The 25,103-nt window shown below is 38.5% G+C and overlaps 1 protein-coding gene and 3 non-coding genes across 5 annotated transcripts in view; 1 reads left to right on the top strand and 3 right to left on the bottom strand.

The window, feature by feature from the left end:
• LOC114876718 (sestrin-1) overlaps nucleotides 1-25,103 on the bottom strand; it is a 117,238-nt gene that overhangs the window by 30,773 nt on the left and 61,362 nt on the right. The gene's annotated exons all lie outside the window — the stretch shown is intronic.
• Nucleotides 692-764, top strand: Trnaa-agc. Its single transcript has one exon. It is a non-coding gene; the product is annotated as a tRNA-Ala (tRNA).
• Nucleotides 23,056-23,128, bottom strand: Trnak-uuu. The gene has a single exon. It is a non-coding gene; the product is annotated as a tRNA-Lys (tRNA).
• On the bottom strand, nucleotides 23,206-23,278 carry Trnak-uuu. The gene has a single exon. It is a non-coding gene; the product is annotated as a tRNA-Lys (tRNA).

A 25,103-nucleotide genomic window follows, 5' to 3' on the forward strand; every position in this document is an offset into this window, starting at 1 on the left:
AGCCAGTTTGTTATCTTGCCGTGCAAACGCTTTTATGGCGCGAGTAACATTGTTCTACACACGTGGTACCATTGGATCATCTTTATGCCATTGCAGTGACGCATCCTTGAACACACGGGTGTAATGTAGGCTTTTCTTATTTGAGAAGGGAGGCTCTCGCTATTTTCTTTTGATCTTGCAAGAACTATGAAAAAAATTGGGTTTAGGTCGTTGAAAGAAAATATAGGGTTCTTTTGAGCAAATTCTTTCTTAATTAAGAAAAGATTTATATTGCAACAAAGTGTATGGACCTCCGGATTAACGATACACGAATTATCCTCTGGAAAGGAGTACGAAAAATTTCTTTTCTGCTCCAGCGACATTTCGACAGTGTTCCCTTTCTAACATTTCAGGCAAACTTGTGGTTTGTACGATTGCAAAATCGTGGTTAACGCGGTGAGTCGTTAAGTGCAACGATCTGACATAGAGACGATGATTCAACAATGACTAACTCGCATAGTAATGATCGACGATAAACGAATTTCACGGAAGGACAATAGTTCGATTATTACAAGCAATCGCGTAAGCAACCGGTTCGTAATTAACCGGCTGTCAATTATGGGATCTGGTAAAAATTGATTGGAAGAAATTGGAACGTACTATCAGTGGATACGAGCCGGAAGTTTCGCGGAATTCCACTAAAGTACTATCAGGGGGCGTAGCTCAGATGGTAGAGCGCTCGCTTAGCATGCGAGAGGTACCGGGATCGATGCCCGGCGCCTCCAAGTGAATTTTTTTTCCTAAAATCATTTAAAAAACAAATTTAAATAATATTTCTAAAATGCTCTTAAAATCTTCTAATTTCTTAAAGGAAATTAGTTTTTTTTTAATGAAATTTTTATGAACGATGTCACGCATCATCAGGGATAGACTTCCTTATGGGCCATTATTATCTTTAATTGACTTTATTTAATTAACAGGTGATTTCCGCACAATAAAACCTAGTGCGTACAACTGCGCTACCCGAGATCTATCGATTGACACCATTTTCGAGTCGATCGGAACACTGGTCCATAACAGAAGGGTAGCCTCATCAGCGACTGAAATACCAATAGTGTAAAATAAAAGAACCGTATTTTCAATAATTCTAATTTTAATATATGTACTGTGCTACAGATGGCAATTTTCACTAGGGTATCAGGTACAAATAAAAGTAGCAGTTGCTGCGTTACACGAGTAGAAACGACGAAACCAACAGTCCTGTCGCGGGTGAACAAGAGAAAGGAAGAGAATGTTTGAACGCGTGCGGTGTTCTATGAAGGAAACATGTGTCCAAACGAACGGAACGGGAAACACATCGAACATTCGTCATGGACGAAGGCCACATTTCACTATCAGCTAACGTTTTGTGTGTTTTCTGGTCCCTGTGTCTACATAGACTTTACGGTCTTTGACGGGTCTTGACAAGTCCCAGTTAACAGCACTCCTCGTCTTGAAAATCAATCTACATACGGATAGCAATTTTCAGTTTCATGGATTTTCATTAATTTTCTTACTCTCTTAGCAGCATGTACAAAATGTCCCACTCATCAGTGTTTACAAAGAAGCAGCACGTGTGCATTTTCCGAGCGTTGCCAGTGGCTGTGGATTAAATCATCGTCTAAACTTCGATGTATGCAAATAAGGATGATAACCGTAATCGTGTAATCGCTTCAGACGTCTATCGTCCTTGTTAAAACAAAGTGGAAGCCGCGAGATACGATTGCTATTGTTTGTCGTAGAATCGATCCGGCTTTAAACAGTGACAAGCACTTACTCGGGTCGCGAGCGTGCTGCATTTTATCATGCCAAACAGCTGCGGTACAAAGATTTTTTCTAATGACACATACACGCAGACAGACGAGTGTGGCACGCGTTTCAAAGCGATACCAGCCGGCTTGTTAAACGTTCCTCTGCTTCTCTAACAATACCGTGACGCAAAACGTTGCTCCATATTCGGGACCGAATATGCTCCGAAACCTAACGCGTTCTCGCGCGATACAGCTGTTGCTACAAGCAACAACAGTAATTTCGACGGAAAAGGTTAAAAGGGAAAACGGATACAATGGATGGAAAGCTCGTAACGGTCTGGCAGAAAGGTTGCCGCTCAAACACTTTGCGAAGAGCACTTTTAACGATTATACCAACGCGTTTGACAGACGAAGCTGCGAACCCTTTGTGCGACCGTAAGTCGAAAATTTGGAATTTCAAATATTCCAGCTTCGAAATTGAAATATTCGAGCTTTATTGGGTAGTTCATTACCCACTGTCGCGAACTCGAGAAAATGATAGCTCGAATACTCCTGGTCGTGTAATAACGTTTATTATTACTCGGTTCTGGATTTTCACTCAGAGGTCTGGATTTTCTCTGACTGGGATCCGTGTTTAAGCCGATACAATAGTTCTCGAGGGTGAAGGGAAAAGTTTTATTGTACAAAGGGCTCTTGAGGCCCACGTGCTAAACTGTCCGTTTTGGCGATGTCACGAGTGTTTATAACGAAATAAACCAGATGTAGGAGAAAGTTCTGTTTAGTATCTGAAACCGCTACGCAAAGGTGAAACTTTTTACAATTGTCGATTGGCCAAGAAAAACGATACAGGATCGTATAAATGATAATCATCGGAACGATCGAGCAGTCCACGAGACAGAATTTTGCAATAACAATACACTCGGCTGATAAAGCATAGATATCCGTGTCATCCGCGACGCGTGAGTCGGTCGTCCGTTTTGTTTTACGAAAACATCGAGCATTATCGCGCCGGTGAACAGACGACCGCGTTATCAGTCGCTCTATTGACAACGGATAATCAATAATAGAAGGCGAAAATGACTTATTTGTGGAGAAACAATAAGCGATATCAGCCGAATGACCGATACTCTGATCTCCAGTTAACGCGATCCCCTTTCAAAAATCTTTTCCACGAATTTTCTTCATTTCTTTACGACATCTGATTCATTAATTATGCTAATTGCATGGAAATTGTATACCATTTACTCTTAATGGACTCTTTTACCCAATGTATTTAAAATATGCTAAAAGTTTTAAATCGTCAGGGAATTACAGCAACCTGAAGGATCACGGCCGTTCAAAAATAAATTGCAAGGCGAAGCGTTGAAATCGCGCGATCATCGAAGGCAACTCAGAGACAAACAACATCTGGATTCTATCATCTTAGCGTCGACTTCGGAAACTGCTCAATCGTAATGCGGATAAACACAATCGACAGTTAACGAATGATTTTTCGCCACCGCTGAAGGCCACCACTGAAAATAGCCTTCTTGCATAACGATCCGAGATGCAACGCAAGAGTGCATAAAGCCGAGTATCACCACCACGATTAGGAAGTGACATATTTCTCATCAATACGGAACAAGATTAGTTGTCGTTTCGACTACAGACAGATATGTATCCATGTATTTTACTAAGGCGGAAACTCTCACCTTGATTAAAGTTTATCGATCGGAAAGTGTATTGTGGGACACAAATAAGTGAAGAAATAAAAAAACCAAAAGTACAATGTAAGAAAAAATAGAATACCTCTTCGCAGGTTTGGCCCAAATACGCCCAAATGACCATGGACGTAGGTTGCAGATGTAATAAAAGATCTACAGTACTAAGGGACGGACTCCTACGATAAAGAAACAGCACGCAGCAAACTGGAACTCCTCGCCTGAAATGGCCCTATTGCCGAACCGTTTCTACCAAGAAACTAAGAAAAATTGTCCGAGCCGTAGCATGCGGTGATTCGCAGTGATGCAATGCGTATCTCTTCAAAATGATACGCAACAGTGATACGATACGGGCGATTGATACAAGTGGACACCCGGCTTAAAATCGCGCCACGATCTACCATAATCTGTTTACGAATATTACCTGAGCCGTCTAATTGCTGCACTTTCGCGGCATAACCAGCGACACCTGATAACGTCGAGTCACAAACGGGAACGAGATCGTGAACCCTGAGCTGTCCAGGAGTCGAGGTTTCTTCGTGAACATACATAGTTTACGCATCTGTGTAACATCTGCTTCGAATACTGATTTCCTTACTCTTTCAACGAGACAGAAGACTATTTTCTGGGAGATGGGCTGCGAAATTTTCAACAGTGTTGAAAGAAATAGAATATCATTCTGGGAGGATCTGTAGAAAATAGAGAGTGAAGTGGTACCCTTAATGGCCTACAATTTTGCAATATTAATATTGGTATAGGAATTCTCTAGTTTTCCATTTCCACTGGTTCCAATAAAAACTTCTGCGGTTTATCCATAGTGAATTTCCAGTTTGCAGATTCGCAAGAAGTTAATCCATTATCAAAATCAACAAAGTCACCTACGTATTTACTTAGACAAGGTCATATTTACAATTGGAACTCGACCAAATGATTCGATCATTCGAAAAAAGAAAAAAAAAACCAAGAATATCGTTTCATAATCCAACGAGGTTACAAAAAAAGAAAACCAAATCTCCTCGATAAGATTCACGTAGGATTATCGACGAATCAGCCGCGTGTTGGTAATCTTTCATTGGAAGATTTAGCAGGATTTTGAATAACAAGATTTCTTAACTTATCATGCATTTTCGTCGTCGACCCTCGAAATTATTTGTTGCTTTTTTATTCGAAAAAGGCGAGACGTTTATTTACCCCTTCGATTATCGTGAAATGATTAAGTTAGTCGTGTCGCGTGTTACGATGTTTGGTAACCGGCCAAGTATCGATGACGTAAATTGTTCATCTGTAATTCGATGCTCGAATTGTCGAGAAAGGAATAAAAAAACAAACAACAGGCCCACTTTGATATAGCCACGACGTAGACGAAAAATAATCTGCAACGCTTTTCAGTCTCGTGTATCGTGAACGACGTAAACGGCCGAAAAATTTCGTAAACAACGATATCACAAGCGAACAAATACCGTTGTCGCAACATTTTCCTATTGGCTCTGAAAATTTTGCGCTACGATTTCGTCCGGATATCATAAACGAATCTTTCGGTAATCGCACCGTGACTGCTTTCACTCTTACATACACGTACAATGTATGTTATTGAATCACAATGTTATTTCACTTTTAAATACCTAAATTATTTCTCTTTCAAACTAATAGAAATTAAAAATAATTCTAAGCAGCATTGATGTATCAATATCTTAAAGTATCAAATAGAAAGTTTCAATTGGAAAGCGATCGTAATCTAATTAACTATAATTACACAGTGTGTCGTACATTAAAAATGATGATTTTCACTGCGGTACTTAACGTGTTAATTTCATTCCTCCGTTGGTATTTTCATCGAGGCGATTCCTTTTTTCCTCGTCGCGAAAAGATTGCATACTATGCGAAGGTTACCATTTCCTTCGTTTATTTTTGCTCCAATTATAGCACCTCCATATTAAACTCGATAGATCCAATTAGTGGTCATGGTCACTATTATCTTCCTACCTAATTTCTCTCGTTAACAAGAAACGCGTTAAAATACCATATAAACAGTGTGTTATTACAAAATTATCTTCCTTTTTTTTTAAACAACAGAAAGATATTTGTCAATAGACGAGTACTGTTCATTTGAAAACACCATTTGGTAGATGAAAAACAATGTACGAATCGAATTAGTGTACATTGGTTTACAATATGTTCACAGCTAAAGTGGATATAAATCACACGATGTTTGCGCGAACTTTAAGAATATTGTTCCTATTTATATGCTTGAGTGGTGCAATGCCAACTTGGCGATCACACTTGTTTTCTATCGTTTGTTACATAAAAAATGATAAATCTCTTTAAAATGCGTCATGTGTCATATAAGAATATAGTACCATATAATTAAAGTTGAAAATAATAATTATAATTAATAAAAATTGGAAGATTCACGATTTCATTCTATGAAACAACTCGATACTTATAACAAACCTTCTGTTTTGTTATTTTCAACTTTTCTTTACCTTAATTTTTGCCATGAATAAACTTACTGTTCGAACGGTCTCGTGAGCCAGTAAATAATCAAAAATCTGTTCAACCGATTTCGTCCTCTCTGTCAACCCTTAAAACGACTATACACAACACACCCTCTGTCTCCACTGGTATTGTTATCAAGAAGTTTCGAAACTTTCGGTCAACACTCAAAACGATAACATTATACTCTTATCTTATTTATTCCACGCTCTATCTCGCGTTTTATTTAATACCGTAAAGACACCCTGTTTTCCATCATTGCCACCGTGTCCTCGCGATCAAAGTCTACCCTTCAAGAAGGAAAAAGAAAAGCAGAACGAAGAAACGTTAAAAATATTCCCACGACCATTTTTACGTTCGCATAAATTTATCAAATTACATCGTATCACAATGTGATCAGAACGGTAGCAGCCTCCCTACGGACACGACGCGGTTCCATTGTCGTCGGTGTCGTTGAAAATTGCACCCTTAAACGTGGCGAGCGACTTTTATGCGGCAGTAAATTAAGATCCGAGTTTGCCGGAGGAATCAAGAGAAAAAGTGCGACGGCGGCGAGAAAGTTAGTGGTCCGAGCAGAAAATTTCAGATATACAGAACGTTTCATAATATGTGTAGCTGGTATCAGCGTTGAACATAGGGCGCGAAGAATGTTAAAACGAAATTCATACGCTTCAAAATTATATTACAATCTAATAACTTAATTAAAACTAAATTAATATTCACTGATAGTAAATATGATACACGTTGAAAAGAACCTTTTTATTCCCTTCCATGTTCTGAAACGCCTTATAGATCGTCAACGCGACTTCTTCCCTCATAACCGATGCTGTTCTTCCCGATACGATTCACAGTCGGAAGTTTTACGATCGAGATATAAAACTGTGTCAAACAATGTATCACACACGTTCCCGCTCATTTTCCTACGATCGTAACTCCTGATCGATCGTCCTAGAGAAAAGGGTACTAGGGCCCGCTATCTATTAGTGGATAGAGTTTGGAAGCAGTCGTAGTCGTAAATAAGGTACAACGTAAACGAAAAGGAGAAAAGAAAAAAAAGGTAATGGACGCCAGACACGAAACACAGTCGAACAAATTTCTTCAATGCGAATCAATCGATACTATAGAAACGGGGGATGTTTTTCTCCGTTCGTCGCCATAAAGTCATTCGTGACTGCGGAAGGGTGTAAAACCGATTGCGAGCCATGTGTCGACGGAATAATAAAAAGTGACCCTGTATTCGAGGGACACTCTTTGTGGGGAGGGTCTTCGCTGAAATTGCGAGTAATAATACCTAGACCTAACAGCGATGAAAGAAAGGATCGTTTCATAGTTAGAGGTATAAACTTTTACGATCTCGACGAAGAGAAACTGTCTGATTTCAGACTACGCACGTGTTTCCCTTTTTCATATGTAGATTAAGTGGAAATCATTTTATGACCATCTGTACAATCATAAAAAATCTTTTTAATTTAAAATAAAAGATTTAAAATCATTCTGACACGTTTAATTATTCTAGCTCGATAACGATCAAAGGCTTATTAAATGGCATCGAAACTATTAACCCTTTCGCTGCCACGGTGGTCCCATGGGACCAGCGCTTGTCTTTCCATTTGGGCCATGGTGGTTACTAGTGACCACCACTAAGAAAAGTTATTTTAATATATTTCGCAGTTCTTTGCCATTATAAAATTTTTAATATAAAATTTCTGGCCCACTGGTGCAAGTTAAAAAATGAATAGACTTCCAGTTGGTAACACGCGAGCAACAACGAATCCTTTATCCCATTAATGGCAGAACAATGCATGGAAACAATTGTCGCGGGAAATAGTAGCGGCAATATAAACGAGACAGCTATTACTTTTGCGTGTAGCTAACAAAACCTGGCGATATCTTTGGAAAAAGAGAATAAAAAATAAACTGGCAGACGATCGTTACGTCGACGTCGTTCTTTATTACCAACGATACTGGATGCTCGTTCGATTCGCGGGAAAATTTAAACGATTCTATCTACTTCCCTTTTGTTCACCATAGAAACAGTGTCCCCCATGGAAATGCGATTTCTCCGGTAACTTGCGATTCATGGCGGTTGATAGAGGGAAAATAAATCGACCGGTCGTGGCGAATAAACGAACACCCTTCGTTTCCGCCCTGCCTTTGTACGGACTCGAGATTGCGTTGTGTGACGCTGTTCATGGAACGCATAAAAGGACGCTTTAGACCCCGTGTATCCGCGTTCGAATGGATATCGTGGTTGGTTTGTAAACAAAATTAAACGCACCCCAGTAAATTATTTACAAATTAGAACCGAATTCTTTTGTCAGAAAAGAAATGAAAAGAAAAGAAAAGTGGAACTGTGTAATTTTCTATAATTTTCTGTTAACTCCAAGATTCTAATTCCGTTTAAGAATGAAACACAAATTCGAAATTGCTAGGATTTCGTCAACATTTGAGAGGAGGAAGCGTTCTCGGCTTTTGTAATCGAGGGTATCGGTGTGTTTTGACAAGAGAGATTCTCGACTTTGTAAAAGCGAGAAACGGGGGCGAAGATCGATGAGACGAGAGAAACACGGCACAATTATCGACGATCGGTAAACAACGAAGCCCGTTATCGTATGCCTGATGCAACACGGAAGCGAGTTTCGTCAGCTGTTGCAAATAGACTGACTATTGCCGGACTATAGATAGACTTAATCAAATGTAATTGTGCGTTTTTCCGACGATACGACGGATAACGATCGTCAGCGTGCCAACAACCGGATCGAAACACCCTCGACAGTTCCTTTGTTCTATGGGGGCTTAATCGATGATTCATACGAACAGATATGATTTTTCTTATTCTTTTCATTTCTAAATGAATATGCTCCTATACAATTTCTTTCAATCTCGACATTCAATCCTTCTTCGAATACTTTGCACACTAATTAATTAATAAAATTATTGTTTAATCGATTCAATACAATAGACATTTGTAAACAAAGATACACTGATGGAATTAATTCTGGACACTAAATAAAAATATTCCTTATTTCACATTTGTGCAGAAAATGTACATTCTGCTATGCTAAATTGATACCGTAATATTTTTATTGTAATCTATAATGTTTATACTTAATATTTTCACATGATTTGGTTTGTGAATGTTTGAAAATTTTTATTTAAAAAAATCTAAACTGTGTTGTTATTTTTGTTTTTGCGCCTGATGTGAAATAGCCAATCACAGGGTGAAAGGATATTCAACGAAATATTAATTTTTTTCTATCACCTTTGATGTGTTGAAATTGTAATTTTTATTGTATATTAAAAGTATGGCTTAAATGGTCTTTCTACTGATTTTTTTATATAAGCGACGCTCTAAAATTATAAAACAATGATTAGAATATAAAATATAAATGATTATACAATAAACCCTCTATAATTCGTCACCCGGATAAGTCGTCATTTTCCTTTCCTCGTCATTTAAAAATTTGCATGGTTTTTACTCCGCTTAAGTCGTCAAAATTTCTCGGTCCCTTAAGTGACAACGTATCGAGGTTTTACTGTATATTAAATAATTTGAATAAATGCGAAATTTAAGTAAAAATTTAAATGTCCAGAATTAATTCCACTAGTGTATATTTGCATTCAGTTACCACATAGTACCCTTTCATAACGAAACAACAAATATTATTCAATTTACTCTTGGAATTGCATAAAAAATCAATCGACGAGGAAGAAGGAAAGAGAAGAGCTTTTGAAAGCTCACACTTTTATTTGAATATTTATTTCCACAGTCTCCAGATAAATCTACCCGAGCGATTCCATTCTACGCTCGTCACGTACTTATCCAACGCTTCAGTCGTGACCCATATTTACTTGAAGGGTGATTATTCCCCCTTGATCTCCCCTTCTGGTGTGCACTCTCAGAACAACCCATTGTCGTGCACAGGGAACGCACGATTCAAATTGAAATGTATTTTCTTTTAATCCGCGTGAATAACGAGGGTTGCCTCTTACGTTAGCTAAAAACCCGTCATAACAAAATCATCGATCGATCACTTGTAGCCCCGCTGCTTTTTCTCCCTTTAAACATTTTTCACGCCTAAACTTACGCAATAACCGTGGCATCGTTAAAACGACTCTTCTATCGTTTCGAAACATCCTTTTGTTTATTCATTGCAAAGACACCACGTTGAACAAATATTGAACCTTCTTTCCGCTACTTTAACCTCCTCTCCGCATGACAAGGTAAATACTCGAATGTATAGCTTTTTAGCTTTGTAATTTCAATATTCGATAAGAATCCGGGATTCAGATTTTGATATCAACCCTTATGAAAGGCCCTTGAAGCTCATCGAAATATTTATAATTCCCCTTCTTCGAGATTCACCAACATGACCAACCCTGTCGTTTCAAAACAACGTTTATCGCTAAATATAAATTAACCCGTCAGATTGACGGATTTTCGTAAAAATAGGTATACAACATCGAGAAATAATAAAATATAGGTGTTCCAGAGAAAACGAGTAGAAATATATATTTACTGCATTATATCATTAAAAACCAATATGCAATGTTTAAAAAATAATATTTTCATGTTCAGAATTTTTAAGCATTAAATCGAAAACGCGTCAAATTAACGGGTTTCGTAAATCTAGTGTTAGCTGGTATTTCAAAAGTGTCCATGCGATTACATTTTCAATGATTCCCTAAGAATAATCCACGACCAGGCTAACCGAGAACCGACGGGGGTATCCTTTCAAAGCATTCAAATCGTTCTGCTGCGTTTTGTCCACCCCCTTTTCACGTCTGCTGTCTCTGTCAAATCGTTCGAGGCACACCCCTCGTCTCAAGGACACTCCAGAAATCTCGATCCCTTTAAAAGCTGGTCGTCCTTGCCCAGCAGGAGCGTACCGTACGATTCGATACAACGCAGCCCTCAGGCTCTTTCATTTTCGACCCCGTAACCCATCTCGTGGAACTAAACCCTCTTGACAGTGGGACCGATGAAATTAGTGGCTTGTATATAATGGGTTTGCGAAGGTTAGGCTAACAGCCAGAGAAAAATATGTTTGTTGGACGATTTGATTGATACAAGTCACGTGAATCGTGGGTGGAATAAATTTTCTCTTCAAACAGCGAGGTATAGTGTAAATGAATCTAAAGAGACAGTGTCGCGACTCGTCGGCGTTAACAACTAAACTATTTTGAAGTATGTTAAAAGTAAAGAAAATTGGAACGAGAAGAATTACAGAAATTCGACTTCCATCGATTCGAACGCTTTGGATTCATCGGTAAAGACCGTGACACATTTTTACACCCCGTTCGATTGACGCGTGAAAAGAAAACCGATATTCAGGTAATTATTACATTGAAAAGTGAATTCAGTACCGATACATATGTATCATCAGCTAGCATTCACGTTCTCGTGAAACAAAAAGCCTCTGTGAAGCTTGCAGCCAGTAGCCGTGATCCCAGATTATAAGCGAGGCGTTAAAGTCACTTTGGAAAACCGGTCTTGTATGCAGTAGCCCAACCGGGCCTTATACCAAGAGGAGAATGCAATAAAATTACCAGGCAATTGTATACACGTGCCGTGCTCGAAAGGACAAGTAAGTTTCAGTTTGCAATTCGATTCACCATTTTAGTTGCACGATGATTAATCAGCCGTCTTTAGTCGTCAGAATCGAATTTGAAATTTCTTCGTTTTAATAAACTACCTTCATCGACGTACGAAATTGATGACGTACCAATTAACGAACGCATCGCAAAATGCTATCAGCTTTATTTTGTTTACGTCAAATGAATATTTTCAGGGAGCTGGACGTCATACATTTCCAACCGTCTTATCACCCACATTCTTGAATGTTTCTCTTATATTTCATATCTTATTCACTGTCGCCTTTCATTCTAAGAGAGCACAGAGTTCGGCCTTCAACTTGGAGTCGTGAGATGTAAATACTTTCGAAACCGTTTCATTGGGTGCTCTTGATCTTGAATTATTTTCGCTTGATAGGACGTTGAACTTCTCAAGATACTGCAGTTTTATTCAACAAAAACAAATAAATTTCTACTTTTATTTTTCGTAATTATGATAAATACAATCATTAATTAAAGCTCTGTTGCACTTTCTTAATTGAATTGAATAAATAATAGAATTTTGTGGATGAACGGGTTAAAGTGAATGATCTTGCAGATTGTTGCACAACATCGTTACAAATACGACGTCCCAGACAGAGCGTATCGATTATGGAGGAAAGTGAACGCGAGAAATCAAGTTCCAACACTGAGAGAGAGGGCTCTCTCGCACGCACCCATTATTTCCTCGTCAAAATTATCATTAAGATATCGTTTGTGTGAGGGGGTGTTTCGTGAAACCTTGATAATGGAAAAAGGCTCTCCCAAGGGTCTTTTACCTGCTCCGATCATCCTTTTCGAAACTGTTAAAGGGCCGATTTAAGAACATCGTAAAGCTCTCTCCATCTTCCTTAACGCTTTAGGGGACGAAGAATAAACGATCAAACCGAGTCATCGCACCTTAACCCTTCGTGATCTTAAATTATTTAAATTTGTCCCAATTAAATTGAATTACACGATAAATTGTAATTAATTATCATTTAAATTTCTAAATTTTTTATTTCCTAAGAATTATTCACCCTTCGAGGATAATGTTAAATAAAAACATCAAAGTAAGGGAAACGTGGTCATCTCTATGGATCTGCTAGCAGGTTTAATTTCAACTCAAACGACCGTCTTGGAAAATTCCATGAATCTTTTGTGCCTGAAGAACGGTAGACGCTTCCTTAAGGAGGAACCCTTGTGTACTATACATAAACGTACCCTCTGTACCCTCGAGGGCCGAGAATACAGGTAGACAGGGTTTTATCGGGAACTTTAGCTTCAAAGCGAAAGATGTATGTACAACCTCTGCTCGACTTCATCATTGGGAACTTTATTCTACGATGATTTCACCCTCTTTTTGAACGAGTGGGTTACGATTAACTGGAAAAATTAATAGCGAGAAGTATTTCACAATTTCATCTTCCTTTGCTATTTTTTTACAAAACAAAATGAGAAAGATGCATGGGGTAAATAACACTGTCCAACAAATTTAAACTTTTTTGGCTAAATTGGGTAATCGTTGAAGAGCTTCTCGTCCGAATTGCTCCATCAACCGCAGTTTTCGAAAAACACGAGTTTTTATAAAAACATAATTTGTGACCCACTGTAGCTCGCTCTCCTCGGCTGATCAGTGCCGTAGCTACGCGTAATTATACCTATAATGTTTGATTTTTTCTTGCTATTATTTCTCTTTCCTTGTTATTCATTATTAATTTTAGATACCAACAATAAAATGATAAATATTTTAATTTATGATTTAAAAATCGATTGACGAGCATTACGACTTTATCAATCGACACTCGATTGAAGACAGTTTTGAAATTTGTTTATGATATAGAAAAAATAAAATGTATGAGATAAAGAATTACATACCTGTAGTAAACGAATTTAAAAATATGCAAGTTTATTTATCATGGAAATATAATTTTTTACTCTATGGGTTTCAAGAAAATTATAAGAACGTTTCTTGTAAATTCAAGCCTTTTCAAGATGAAAATGTAATACAATTCTTTCAATTCTAGCGATGATGGGGAAGTAAGAATGCTTATCGTTAGCGCTCTTTCGAAATATAAGCACCACTTGACGTTTCTTTCGAAAACTCGATACAATCGGAGAAACAATAAATACTTTTTCTGATCGTGCATCGTGAGGAGCAATAGTGATGCAATCGCGGTCAATCCACGATTTCTTTTCCAGCTTTCCCTAACGAAACCCTTTCCTGATCTCGTGTAACAGTCGATAGGAAACACGAGACATGGTTACACCCTGATAACTGATAAAGGGACGGATAGACAGATGGTTTCGTTCGTTTTTCGAGCAACCGTTGTTACTTGAAAATATTATTACCTTCGTTACATTCTAGATGTCTCGTTAATTAAACGGAAAAATCTATATGTTGCACCCTCGATACTAAACGTTTAGTATAACATTGGATTCCTTCGAAATTAGAAGAAATTTGCATCGTTTCCACATCTGACAGCTGATCAAATAATTAACGATCGCTGGTGTAATTTGATAAATATTTTTGATCCTTCGAAAATCAGGTGTTGCGTGACAAAATTTTATCATACGTAATCAGCTTATTTCTCGTCGGAATCACCATTTTTCCCCGTTGTACATATCACCAGTTACTCTGTACAATCTCAAACTCTGTGTACACAGAACGCGTTTTCGATTAAAAATATTTGAGAATGACAAATCGATTTGATATCAAACGTGTCTCACTGTTAAAGCTGTACATAATTTCGTGTCGACGTAATATGTAAGTAACGCGCGCGTTCTGTTTGATCAAGAAGAAAAAGAGTGAGAGAGAGAGAGAGAAGAAAAGAAAAGAAAAAGAAAAGAACGCGTGGTGAAACACGGGCAAAGCAGGGAGGCTTTCGGTAAACAAGGCAATTTCGAGGCGATGAATTATTTAAAGGAAGCGCGATACGAAAATAGAGGCGCGATTCACGAGTCGATTACCTGGTTGAAAATTTTTCCACTGGCGATGAGCGAACGTGCCACGTGAATCAAAGTAGAAGAAAAGGATAAAGAAACATATTTTTCTCCGGCGTTAATTATAATTAGTCATGAGTTACGAACGATAACAATGACAAGGTTACACGAAAATTGATTCTTCTCGAATACGAACAAGAGTGACCCATAATGACTTAATTCAACGAATCGTTTCCTCCTTTAGGTATGCTATGTTAATTGCCGCCATTAAAATGTCAAGCATAATATGACTCATTGGAATAACGATTAACCAGGATAAGATTAGTTAATCGTTTAGTTCAGGCTTACAATTTACTATCTTGCATTACTAGTATTAATAGAATCCTCAAACACGTGGACTGCCGCGATGAATTTCCAAGTATCTACTAACAATAAGTGTTGTTTCTAATTTTTCTATCGTTAGATCGTATTAAATTTGAAGTCAGCTCCCCAAGGTATATTGAATAACGTTAAACGGCGACGATTAATCAACGTAAAAATAGTCGTGATAAGGTAATTAACGCCGATCTATCAGATTTCGTTTGCCTGAAGAAGGGAGCCGGTAAATCTTGTCACTTCAGGCATGAAAGAATAATCAAAGTACTGATTAACGTTCTCGCGTCAGATAAAAGGAAATACATTTCATTTTCCCTTCGAGCATAAGCAAAGGAGGAAAAGCAGCGTTTATTCAATGGAAATAGAACTAATTCTGCTCGATGTCTTATTTCTAATTTACAGGGTGGTGTTACGCGAGTTACGAGGATGAATTTTTACCAAGCCAGAAGAAGCGTGATATTTATACCAGGCGTTGGACCAGCAAGGAATTCGAGCAAGAATTTGCCGAAAACATTTGCCCGGTTACCATCTGTTGTTTGCCGTTCGATGGCAAACTTCCATGCATCTCGTCGATCGTTACTCACCGTTGACATGGATTTTACGTAAACGTTGTATCAACTTTTATAAGCGCGACATTCCCGAGTCGGGTGGATGCTCGATATTCGTGGAGTTATTGAACGGATCGGATCGGTTGTTCGAATAAAATTCATTATTTATACGAAGGTAGAGAAACGCGACGCGGAGTGGAATAAAGAACCGCATCGGCAAGAAACAATGGACAGAGCCATTACGACACACCTGTAACCACCAGTCAGGTAATATGGTACACGAAGAAAAATATCCATTCTAGTAGGTGAACGAGAAATGAATTTCTTGCGACCATCATAGAACACCGATACCACAAATTTCCATATGATAATACCCAGCAAACTGTATAAAACAGTTGGGTTATTTCATTGGAAATTTCAAACCTGTCACAAAGTAGAGGAAAAATTTCTCTATAGGTACCACCTTTTATACCATGTTATTTCGTTCGAGTACCATTTTAGCGACCTGCTAAGTATAAACAAATTTACTTAGCTACGTATAAAAAGTTGATAAGATAATGGAAGATTATATAATTTTTCAAATAATTACATCAGCACATATTGAAGCGAATTTAATTTAACAAATTTCGAGCGATTGTGGTGTCTATATAATTTGAAGGGTTCAAAAAAAAAAAATGTATTAATACTGATTGATAGAAACACGCTTCAATTTTCCATCTACTTAAATTGCCTATACCAAAAGAGGTTAATTATAATTACATTATAATTATAATGAATCTTGGTTGCGCCAATACTTGTTTGATCCAGGATAAATCTGACAATGAGAAAATTTGCTGATCCAATAGCATTCGAATACCAAGAATGATTAAGCAGTTATTTATATCGCACCAATCTTAACCATATGATTATCGCGATGATTTTGCATCGTCAGAATAATACGATACTCGTTCGATTCGCAAAAGATAATCAATTAATTCATGCATCCTTCGATACAAATATCAATGGGATGTTTTGCAAGAGGGCTCAAAGTCGAGGAATTTAACGAAAAACAGGCGAGGCGAGGCGAGGCGAACTCGTTATCGCGAGTCAGTATCTTGCAAGGGGCAGAAAGCAAGATAACGAGCGGAATTGACGTGGACTGGTGAAACGGACACGATAAGTAAAACGATCGTGTCCGTAAATCACGACAATGACGGATGGGAGGGTACGCGTACCGATCGTTTATTGGCAGTCATGCGATCCATAACATTGCAGCCTGGCTACTCCCGTATTCATGCTATGCACGACCCCTCTGCATTGTGTACACGTTGCACATGCAACTACAGATGTATGCACATGCATTTAGGTCGGACCGGTATCTGCGAGTTACGCGTATACATCGCTGGCTGCAAAATTAGCTTCGTCTTCTACTCTTTTTGTTACCAACCACCACCATATCACAATTTCCCTCTACCTTTTTCCTACTACCTACCGATTTTTTTTTCTATCGAACGAATTTTTCCTGGATAAACATCTACCATCGGGATGGAAATTATGGCCAACCGTATTCTCATCAATTTCTCGGATATATAAATCTTTTGAATCGAGGACGAACATGTAGATGTGTCATTTTTTGTTTGCACACGATTTTTATTACATTCAAAACGGTGTCATCTACCGAGACACGGGTGTTGACACACGTTACATACCGCATTCTTCTACTCGTCCAATTTTAGCTCGTTCTCGATTTCGTACATAGTTGCATCAGCTTCCAAAGAAGTTGAAAACCACCCTATAATTTTATATCAAACAAAATACATATGTAGCGTCTCGAAACGACTCATTTCCAATCACGAAACATCTATACTCGAATTATTACTATCTAAATCCCTATTTCAAAGGTAGTGCGCTCACGCTGCGAATCGGCTGCACACGTGTCAGCGTTCTCCATGCAGCCAGCTGTGCTGCAGGATGCGCGTTAAATGCACGTCGGCCTTGATGGAGCGCAGCGATTGATAAGATTACGTAAAACGCGAGTTTGGCTGGCCAAACCTACGCGAATGGTCATAGGATGAAATACGTACAGAGATGTAGAGAGGAAAAGAAGATAGACGGTAGCGGAGGTGAGCAGAGCTGAGGTAGACGGTGGCACGAGTGCAAGGAAAAGGGAAAGAGAAGCGTGGTAGAACGAAGCGGAGAAGCGTACAGGAGGAAAGAAGGAAGAGAGTGGGATTCGTATGACTGCTGGCACCAAGCAGTCTGCTCCGCTCACCTCGCTATTCCCGCGAGCAATGCCAGCCCGAGATTGCTGCTCGGTACTTGACTCGTGTTCACGAACGTTCACGAACACGTACGAAGCTGTGCATCGACGTGTACCCGATGTGGAGTAGCGCCCTGGACAGAGCCAGCCACTCTCTGTCCGTCCACTAGCCAACAGAGACCAAGACAAATATTCCACTCTTCTTCGTGGAACATGTGTTCCAGACCACTTGCTCGTTTCGTGCCAGTACAGATGTACCCCCTTGAAGAAACTAATGGGACAGAATGGAAAGTCTTGCTTCCATCGCGATAAAAGACAGCAAGAATTTCAAACAAACGAATCGAACAAAATTCTTTTATCTTTCATTTGAGAGGATATTAAGGGCAGTCTGTAAATAAAATAATTGGCAAAGTGCCTTATCAACTTCTCTTTCTGTTATCAAACAAATATGATTATCAAAATAAGCTTTGTTTATCTCCCTGTTAGCTGACTACAGCTGATACAAAAAATAAATCAACAATGGATCAAAATTAACTCCTTCTACGTCAACAGGGGACTATTAATGGCAAAAATTCCGCGTTTATAACTGCCAATCGGACGGTGAATTAGCATGAAGCTAAAATAGAATGTTTATCGTGTTCCGTCGATCGATTTGCGTCAGACAACAGATGCCCTAGCGAAAACTTTGATTCGATCAATAAACGCATTAATGGAGAAAATAGAGCAGGGTTTTTCCCTCGGAAAATTCACGGATCAGATCTAAATAAATCGATGGTCGGAAGGAGGAAAAATGGAAAATGGAAAAAGCCGAAAGAGAAAGAGGGATTGCAAAAGTCGGACGATACAGCTCGATTCTAAATTTGAACGGACCACGAAATAGTCACGGCTCGGAAAGAGCGCTACCAGCAAAAAAAAAAGGAAGAAGAAACAAACGCAGTGGAATTTAAGGTGGTACTCGAACAGACTGTTCGTTGTTTGTAATGAACCGCCTGTATGTACGTTTCGTTCTAATTTTCTTCCTGTTTACGTTCCCTCCTTAACGACCACACCGATACAGACCCACCACTTCTGTTCTCTGACTAAACATATTTTCAACAATGTCTGGAAAAATATGATTCTCAAAATAAAACACCCTTCGCTGGTGGAATTTTCCTATCTGAATCTTCCAATTTAACCCAGACATCCATCTTTCGAAAGCTGACAGAGTATCACTTTCTGTTCGCTCTGATCCTAATTTCGCGAATGTTAATTCGAGGTTTGAGGGACAAACATCATGCAAACTTTCCACACACAGATTTCCAGGCCTATCGTGACTCACGTATTCGAGAGATAACTGACGTTGCGATAAAATTGCAAGGTCCCGATATACATTCGTAACGATGCCGCTCTGTTATGTTCGGAGAAGGGAAATTCTTTTTTTTTTCACTCAAATACGTGGATCAGGAGATTTTCATTTGTGATATCACAGGAAAACCACGAGAATCAGAGAGATTTATATAAAAAAGGGGTTGATGAAAGAAAGCTAAGCTAATAAATATTTCTCTCTATTGTAAATAGATGTTATTGTACATAAGATGTTAAATAAGCCGGAACGAAAGATTAGAAGGAAGAAAATCGTGATCCGTGTCGGTGTTAAAAGACAGTACAAAGTGTCGAGGATTTACGAGGAACCTCGGATCGCCACGGCTCATAACTTCGTGGCCGAGGAGCGCAGGTGTCGCCGGAAGTCGTTTTACGAGCGAGCGGAAACGTAAATCGGAGCACGGTCTTCGTCACGGAAAGGGAACCGAATTCTACACAACAGGCTCTCGGTCGAACGAACGGTACTTACACGATTCGATAAACTTTCAACGCGGGACATTCGCGTCACGCTTTTCAGTTTGCTCGAAAACAGGAACACCGTTCAAAGCGATCCTGTAATCTGATCATTCTTTTCACAGGGTTTCATAACTTAGAACACTATTTTAGATCATCTTTAGAACACTAATTTGATATCCATTTTCTGAAATTATAAAAAACCCCGAAAAGTTCGCGTTCAAATTTTTTTTTAAACGAAATATTAATTAAATTTTTCGAATGATCGAATCGTCTACTGCCTCGACGTGGAACTTAACAAGGACTCGCGAGAGCAACGGAGACCTCGAAACACCAAATGGTTCCTTCTCTTTAATCAGCCGTGATTAAAAAGTCAGAGAACGAAGATCGTTTGAAATTTTGTACGTGTTCGCGATTACGTCAGGTACTCGAATGTGATATCTATGCAACGAACACGGTGTGAACCGGGCTTTAAAGGATCGAGACGAGCGTGCTGCAAGCTCTCTTGAATAGATTCAATCACCGGGAGTGTCTTCTCGGAAGTGCTCGGATGCATTTAAATGCCCCCGGTCAAATAAACAGGCCGTCGGTTGCATATCGATTACCAGCTGATATGATTTTTGCATTCAAATTACGTTTTTCGATGTTTTATTCTCTACTAGGATACGTTCAGCTGATCGACAGCTTAAGAAACATAGTACTCGCAATGTTAATTTAATTTTTGTATCTTCTATAAAGTTCCATGTAGTTTTTACACCGACCGCTTAATTTGCATAAAATGAAGAAAAGAATGAAGAAAAAAACAAAAAAAAGAAAAGTAATATGCCTTTACCTTGGTCGCTGCAATAAAACCATAGATAATGATACAAAGTAGCGTCACGATTCACGACAAGAAACGCGAATACACAGTTGCATCGCAAGAGTCGGCGGAGGGAGTACTGTTGAAAACCGGAAAAAAAGCGAGTCCGTCACGTTGCTTCAATCGTGAGAGGAATGAATAAGTAGCTGGTAGGTGACTAATCAATAATCTTGTCAGCCAACGAGCAGGGACAATAATGACAGGTAGGGAGTTGTCGGCTCTGATTGATCGCGATCCTACACTTTCAAGGATAATGTCCTCAGGCGTTTCGCGGGTCTTTGCCAAGGACAAGATAGGAATGACATCACATAATTACTGCACCTGTGATGTTCCTTCTTCGTCAGAATTTCTACGAAACCTTTGCAAGAAACGGCGGAAAATCTACGGAAATCAGAATCTTTCCTTAACAGCTAAGACACCAATTATTACACCAATTATTACACCAATTAGCGTTCGTTACTTTTCATCGTGAACGTGACAATTTGTCAGCTGGAACGTTTTATCGAATACTGTAAAAAGATGAAAGGAAAGGGAAGAGGATAAGCGTTCCAGGAGACGGTCTCTGTTCCTTGGAATCGAAATGATCGAAAGTGTGTATAGTTAACAAGATATGCCCGGGTAAAATGAAAAACAAACTGGCCTAGTTTAATTAAACGCCACGTGGTGCCACGTGGTGGTGCGAGAAGATTTGTATTCGAAAGGAACGGGTTCACGAAAACGAAATTTACGAGGGACCAGGAATCTGACTACCGACATATGTATGTATGTCGAGCTTTCTTTTATGTGTAAGAAAAAAACATGATGTATCGATAATGACACGACCAAGATTACAAAGACAAAAGAACTGCAACATCGTTAACACGTTTCCTATTGAAATTTTAAATTAATATCAGCTGGTCGAAACCAGATTCAAAAACTACCTTCTTTTTTTCTGTTTAATATAGAAGGTGTGAGAAACCGGAACTGGAAGGTTGAATGAAGAATGATATACAGGGTCGTTTGGGACCAGGCACAAGAATCTGAATTTAATTGTGAGAACAGTGGAACGTGACTATGTTATCTGAGACTTTGTTATCGAGAAAATTAATTTAAAAAATTTACCAAGTACCCGTGTATTGTCTTGGGTCGTACTTTGAACAAATACCGTGGGTCATCGATGACGTATGCAACATAATATAATTAAAAAAGAAACATTGAATTATTCTTCTAATTGTTTATTCATAGCTATGTCATTTTAACGTTTATTTTAATAATCGTATAATTACAGTCAATGTGACAAAATGCCTTTTTTAACGCACGGTCATTTGGTATTCCCGATTATCCCAGTACAAGAAAAAATATACATAAAAATAAAATAAAGATAAATTTTCGTGGAAATTGAGAAGCGAATAAAGCATACCAAATTAAAAGAAAGTTTATTTTAATCGATAAAATGGTTTAAAAATCGTCAATTATTTTGTCCAGACGATAAGATGGGGCTAAACTAGGATATCAATGAATATAATCTTGTACGGCTCATCAAGATATCGTTTATCCGCATAAACACACAGGGTAATTAGGAATAAACGAGGACACCCAGCGGCCGATTTCAATAAACATTCTGATGAAATTTTTCGACAATTTACGTGTACTCGGTGTAATCAACTTTTTCCATTAGATATCCGCCGCACTGATTCTTGCACAATTTCTCTTGTTTTCGACTCATCGTTCAATTTTAGAAATAGATAAGAACGACTCATTGGACCGACAACGACAGGCAACAACAATTTTTCATCTGGTCGGTGTGTCCGATGCACTAACGTATAAATTCTTTCGAACACACGCGCACACATTGTTGTGCGACCCGAGTGTCTGACAAGTTGAAAACTAAAATATATGTTATATTCCGTGCGAGCCGTATCGGGGTCCCGGCAAAGTGTATAAAGCACACGTGTGCGTTTATTTTACATTTATGCAGATCGTATTCACGCGTGCATCGGTTTACCACCGTGTGTGAAACGACCAACGAGAAGAAAGCACTGTGATTCCTCTCTTATTCGATTTAGAAAGTATCTGCCCATTCTTTTAGATAACCCCGATCAAGCACATTGACAAAAATCATCGGGTACAAATAATAATGCTATCTTGGAGGGAAAAAAACAGAACGGAAACGCAATGCGACTGATATTGTCTACGAACGACAGATAACGAAATGATGGACAATTGAATTAAATTGCAACGAATGTTGCGTGAATATCACACAAATGATATTTCTTGACTGTCAATTATTTGTTGCTATATTAACGATAAACATCGTATGAGAAAAATGGCGTTCACTTTCAAAAAGGATTGTCCGAGTACTCGAGCAAACTGGTCGGTGTTTTTTGAACAAGCCAAAGGATGGTAATGATTGTTTTTAATATTCTATCTTCAGCGTTCATCGAATGCTCGATTTTTTACAGGAAAGTCTCAGCGTTGGCTTACGGTGCCGCTGCATTTATCTGCATATGTTGGATAACCGATTGGCAAGCAGTATGCAAATATATTCCATATTACGGTAGCAAATATAAAATTGAAAGTTCAAAAAAATCCTCTAACATACTGGAATGATCGATACTCCACGGATTAGAAACATAGTAAACATTTACGAATAATTATATTAAAATATGTATCAATTATTTGTAAAAATGTAATAAACAATTATTAGAAAATTTTGTATGATAATATAAAAGAAAAAAAAATTCGCCCGAACAGGGACTCGAACCCTGGACCCTCAGATTAAAAGTCTGATGCTCTACCGACTGAGCTATCCAGGCACTGAAATTACATCCCCTTCCGAACATTCTTAATCCAGTCGTCGCAAATCAATATTTTCCATGTTAAAAAAAAAATCCGCCCGAACAGGGACTCGAACCCTGGACCCTCAGATTAAAAGTCTGATGCTCTACCGACTGAGCTATCCAGGCGATGATACAGCCATCCCTTCCAAGTTATGATAATGTTAGTTATTTAAATAAACAAACTTTACTGTAAGACTAACCGAGCGGGAAATTAAATAATAGTGGGCGTATTAAATAAGATGTCCGACTCTTTCTTTGCACAACCTTACAAGACAACAGTCAGAATAAGAATACCCTGCTGTCCCAAAAATCCTCGGTCTCCTTCGACAGTATGCCCTTTTATTTACGACACCCCCACGTTTGGGGACTGTCCCTTAAGAAGGAGAAAAGCGCTGACAAAATACACATGGCCTAACTCGACTTTTTGCCTACTTCGATTTTTCTAACATTACAATTTCTTTATTAAGTAACTTAATCGCAAAAATTCTTTTAATACTACTTTGTTGTGAAAATGTAAATAGATAATTATAAATTTGAACAATGGCAAAGTGCTATATTTACACACCGTATAATTTATTGCAAAACTGTGACTGGACTAGAAAACCATCTCGATATTCGAGATCAGCAAAATAGGCGTCAGTATAGTGCCGGATAATAATAAACCGGATGATAATTTTACATTAACCCTTCAACTCGATGACTTTATACCAGTTACAAACGCTCGAAAAAAATAGCAAATTGTGATCGGGAGTTCGTGATCTTTAATCGCGAGCAAACGTTCACGCATAAACGGAAACGTTAATTGTAGCAAAGTTGTAGTAAAATATTAATACATTCTTGAATCTGTTATCTCATTCCATTTTTTTTTCCTTTCCCCGAACTGATAACGCGAAGCTGAGATCGCGACAGCTGCGTTTGCAGGCGTGTTTTCTCGGCAAACAGACGATTCTACGGAAATTTGGTAATTATTATGGCGGTGATTAATACCAGTCGATTATCAAGTCGTACGCGGTATTGTAATGACTGTGTAACAGATAACAATTCGCGAATTTTTTTCATTTCTGGCAAAACGTCTCCAACAGAATCAATATCATCTTTGAAAATTCGGGAGTGCATATTTCAATGGCAGAGTGAAAAGTAGCCGTACGTGGTCAGACTTGTAATTATTCAGGACCGTGTCTTGCCATGAAAATTTCATTCGCTCTCGATGAATTCCATCGACAGACATATAAAATCACGTTCGCGTGCTGATGTTGCGTTATTCACGTTCACATTCGAGCCATAACCACAATGAAAATGAAAAATTCGAGCCAAGAAAAGACGAAGCTTACACACGCGGAGCGCAGCCTTGACACGAGAAGCAAACTTGTGTTGTTGGACTAACGAGGGTCGAGTCACGGATTATCGTCACGCTAATTAAATATCGTGCGGTTTGGCTCAGAGACATTTTTTCCACGAATCGCGCAATTTTTCCGTGATGACCCCCTCTCTATATTTTATATCGTTCAATAGCTCGATTCTTTAATCATCCTGCGTTTTATAAAATCAAGTTTCTAGAACGCTCAATTGCAATGCACAATTCCTAACAAATTGGTTTCCTCTTAACGTATCTCTCAATCATTAATTGATCGATTAATTAACGTCGACCTTGTATTTACTGACACGATTTTGTGAATACATTAGATTCGATTAGTTCTCATGGTTGATGCAGTAAATATAGCTATGTGTAATAAAATATGTCCCAATGAAGATTATGGATAATTCAAAACTACTTTTTGTACTCTACCTATGTAGCGTTTGTGATACTTGGGGATATTATTTTAATAAAATTGTGGGATTTGACGATGGTAAGGAGGAAACGAATTTTGGCTCGATTGGAATTAAGTGAAGATTGTATTTGTATAAACAGTTACCACTCGAACCGGCTGGATTATGGATAACTAAACTACGA

The sequence above is a fragment of the Osmia bicornis genome, chromosome 3 (genome assembly GCF_907164935.1).
Source record: "Osmia bicornis bicornis chromosome 3, iOsmBic2.1, whole genome shotgun sequence".
NCBI lineage: Eukaryota > Metazoa > Arthropoda > Insecta > Hymenoptera > Megachilidae > Osmia > Osmia bicornis.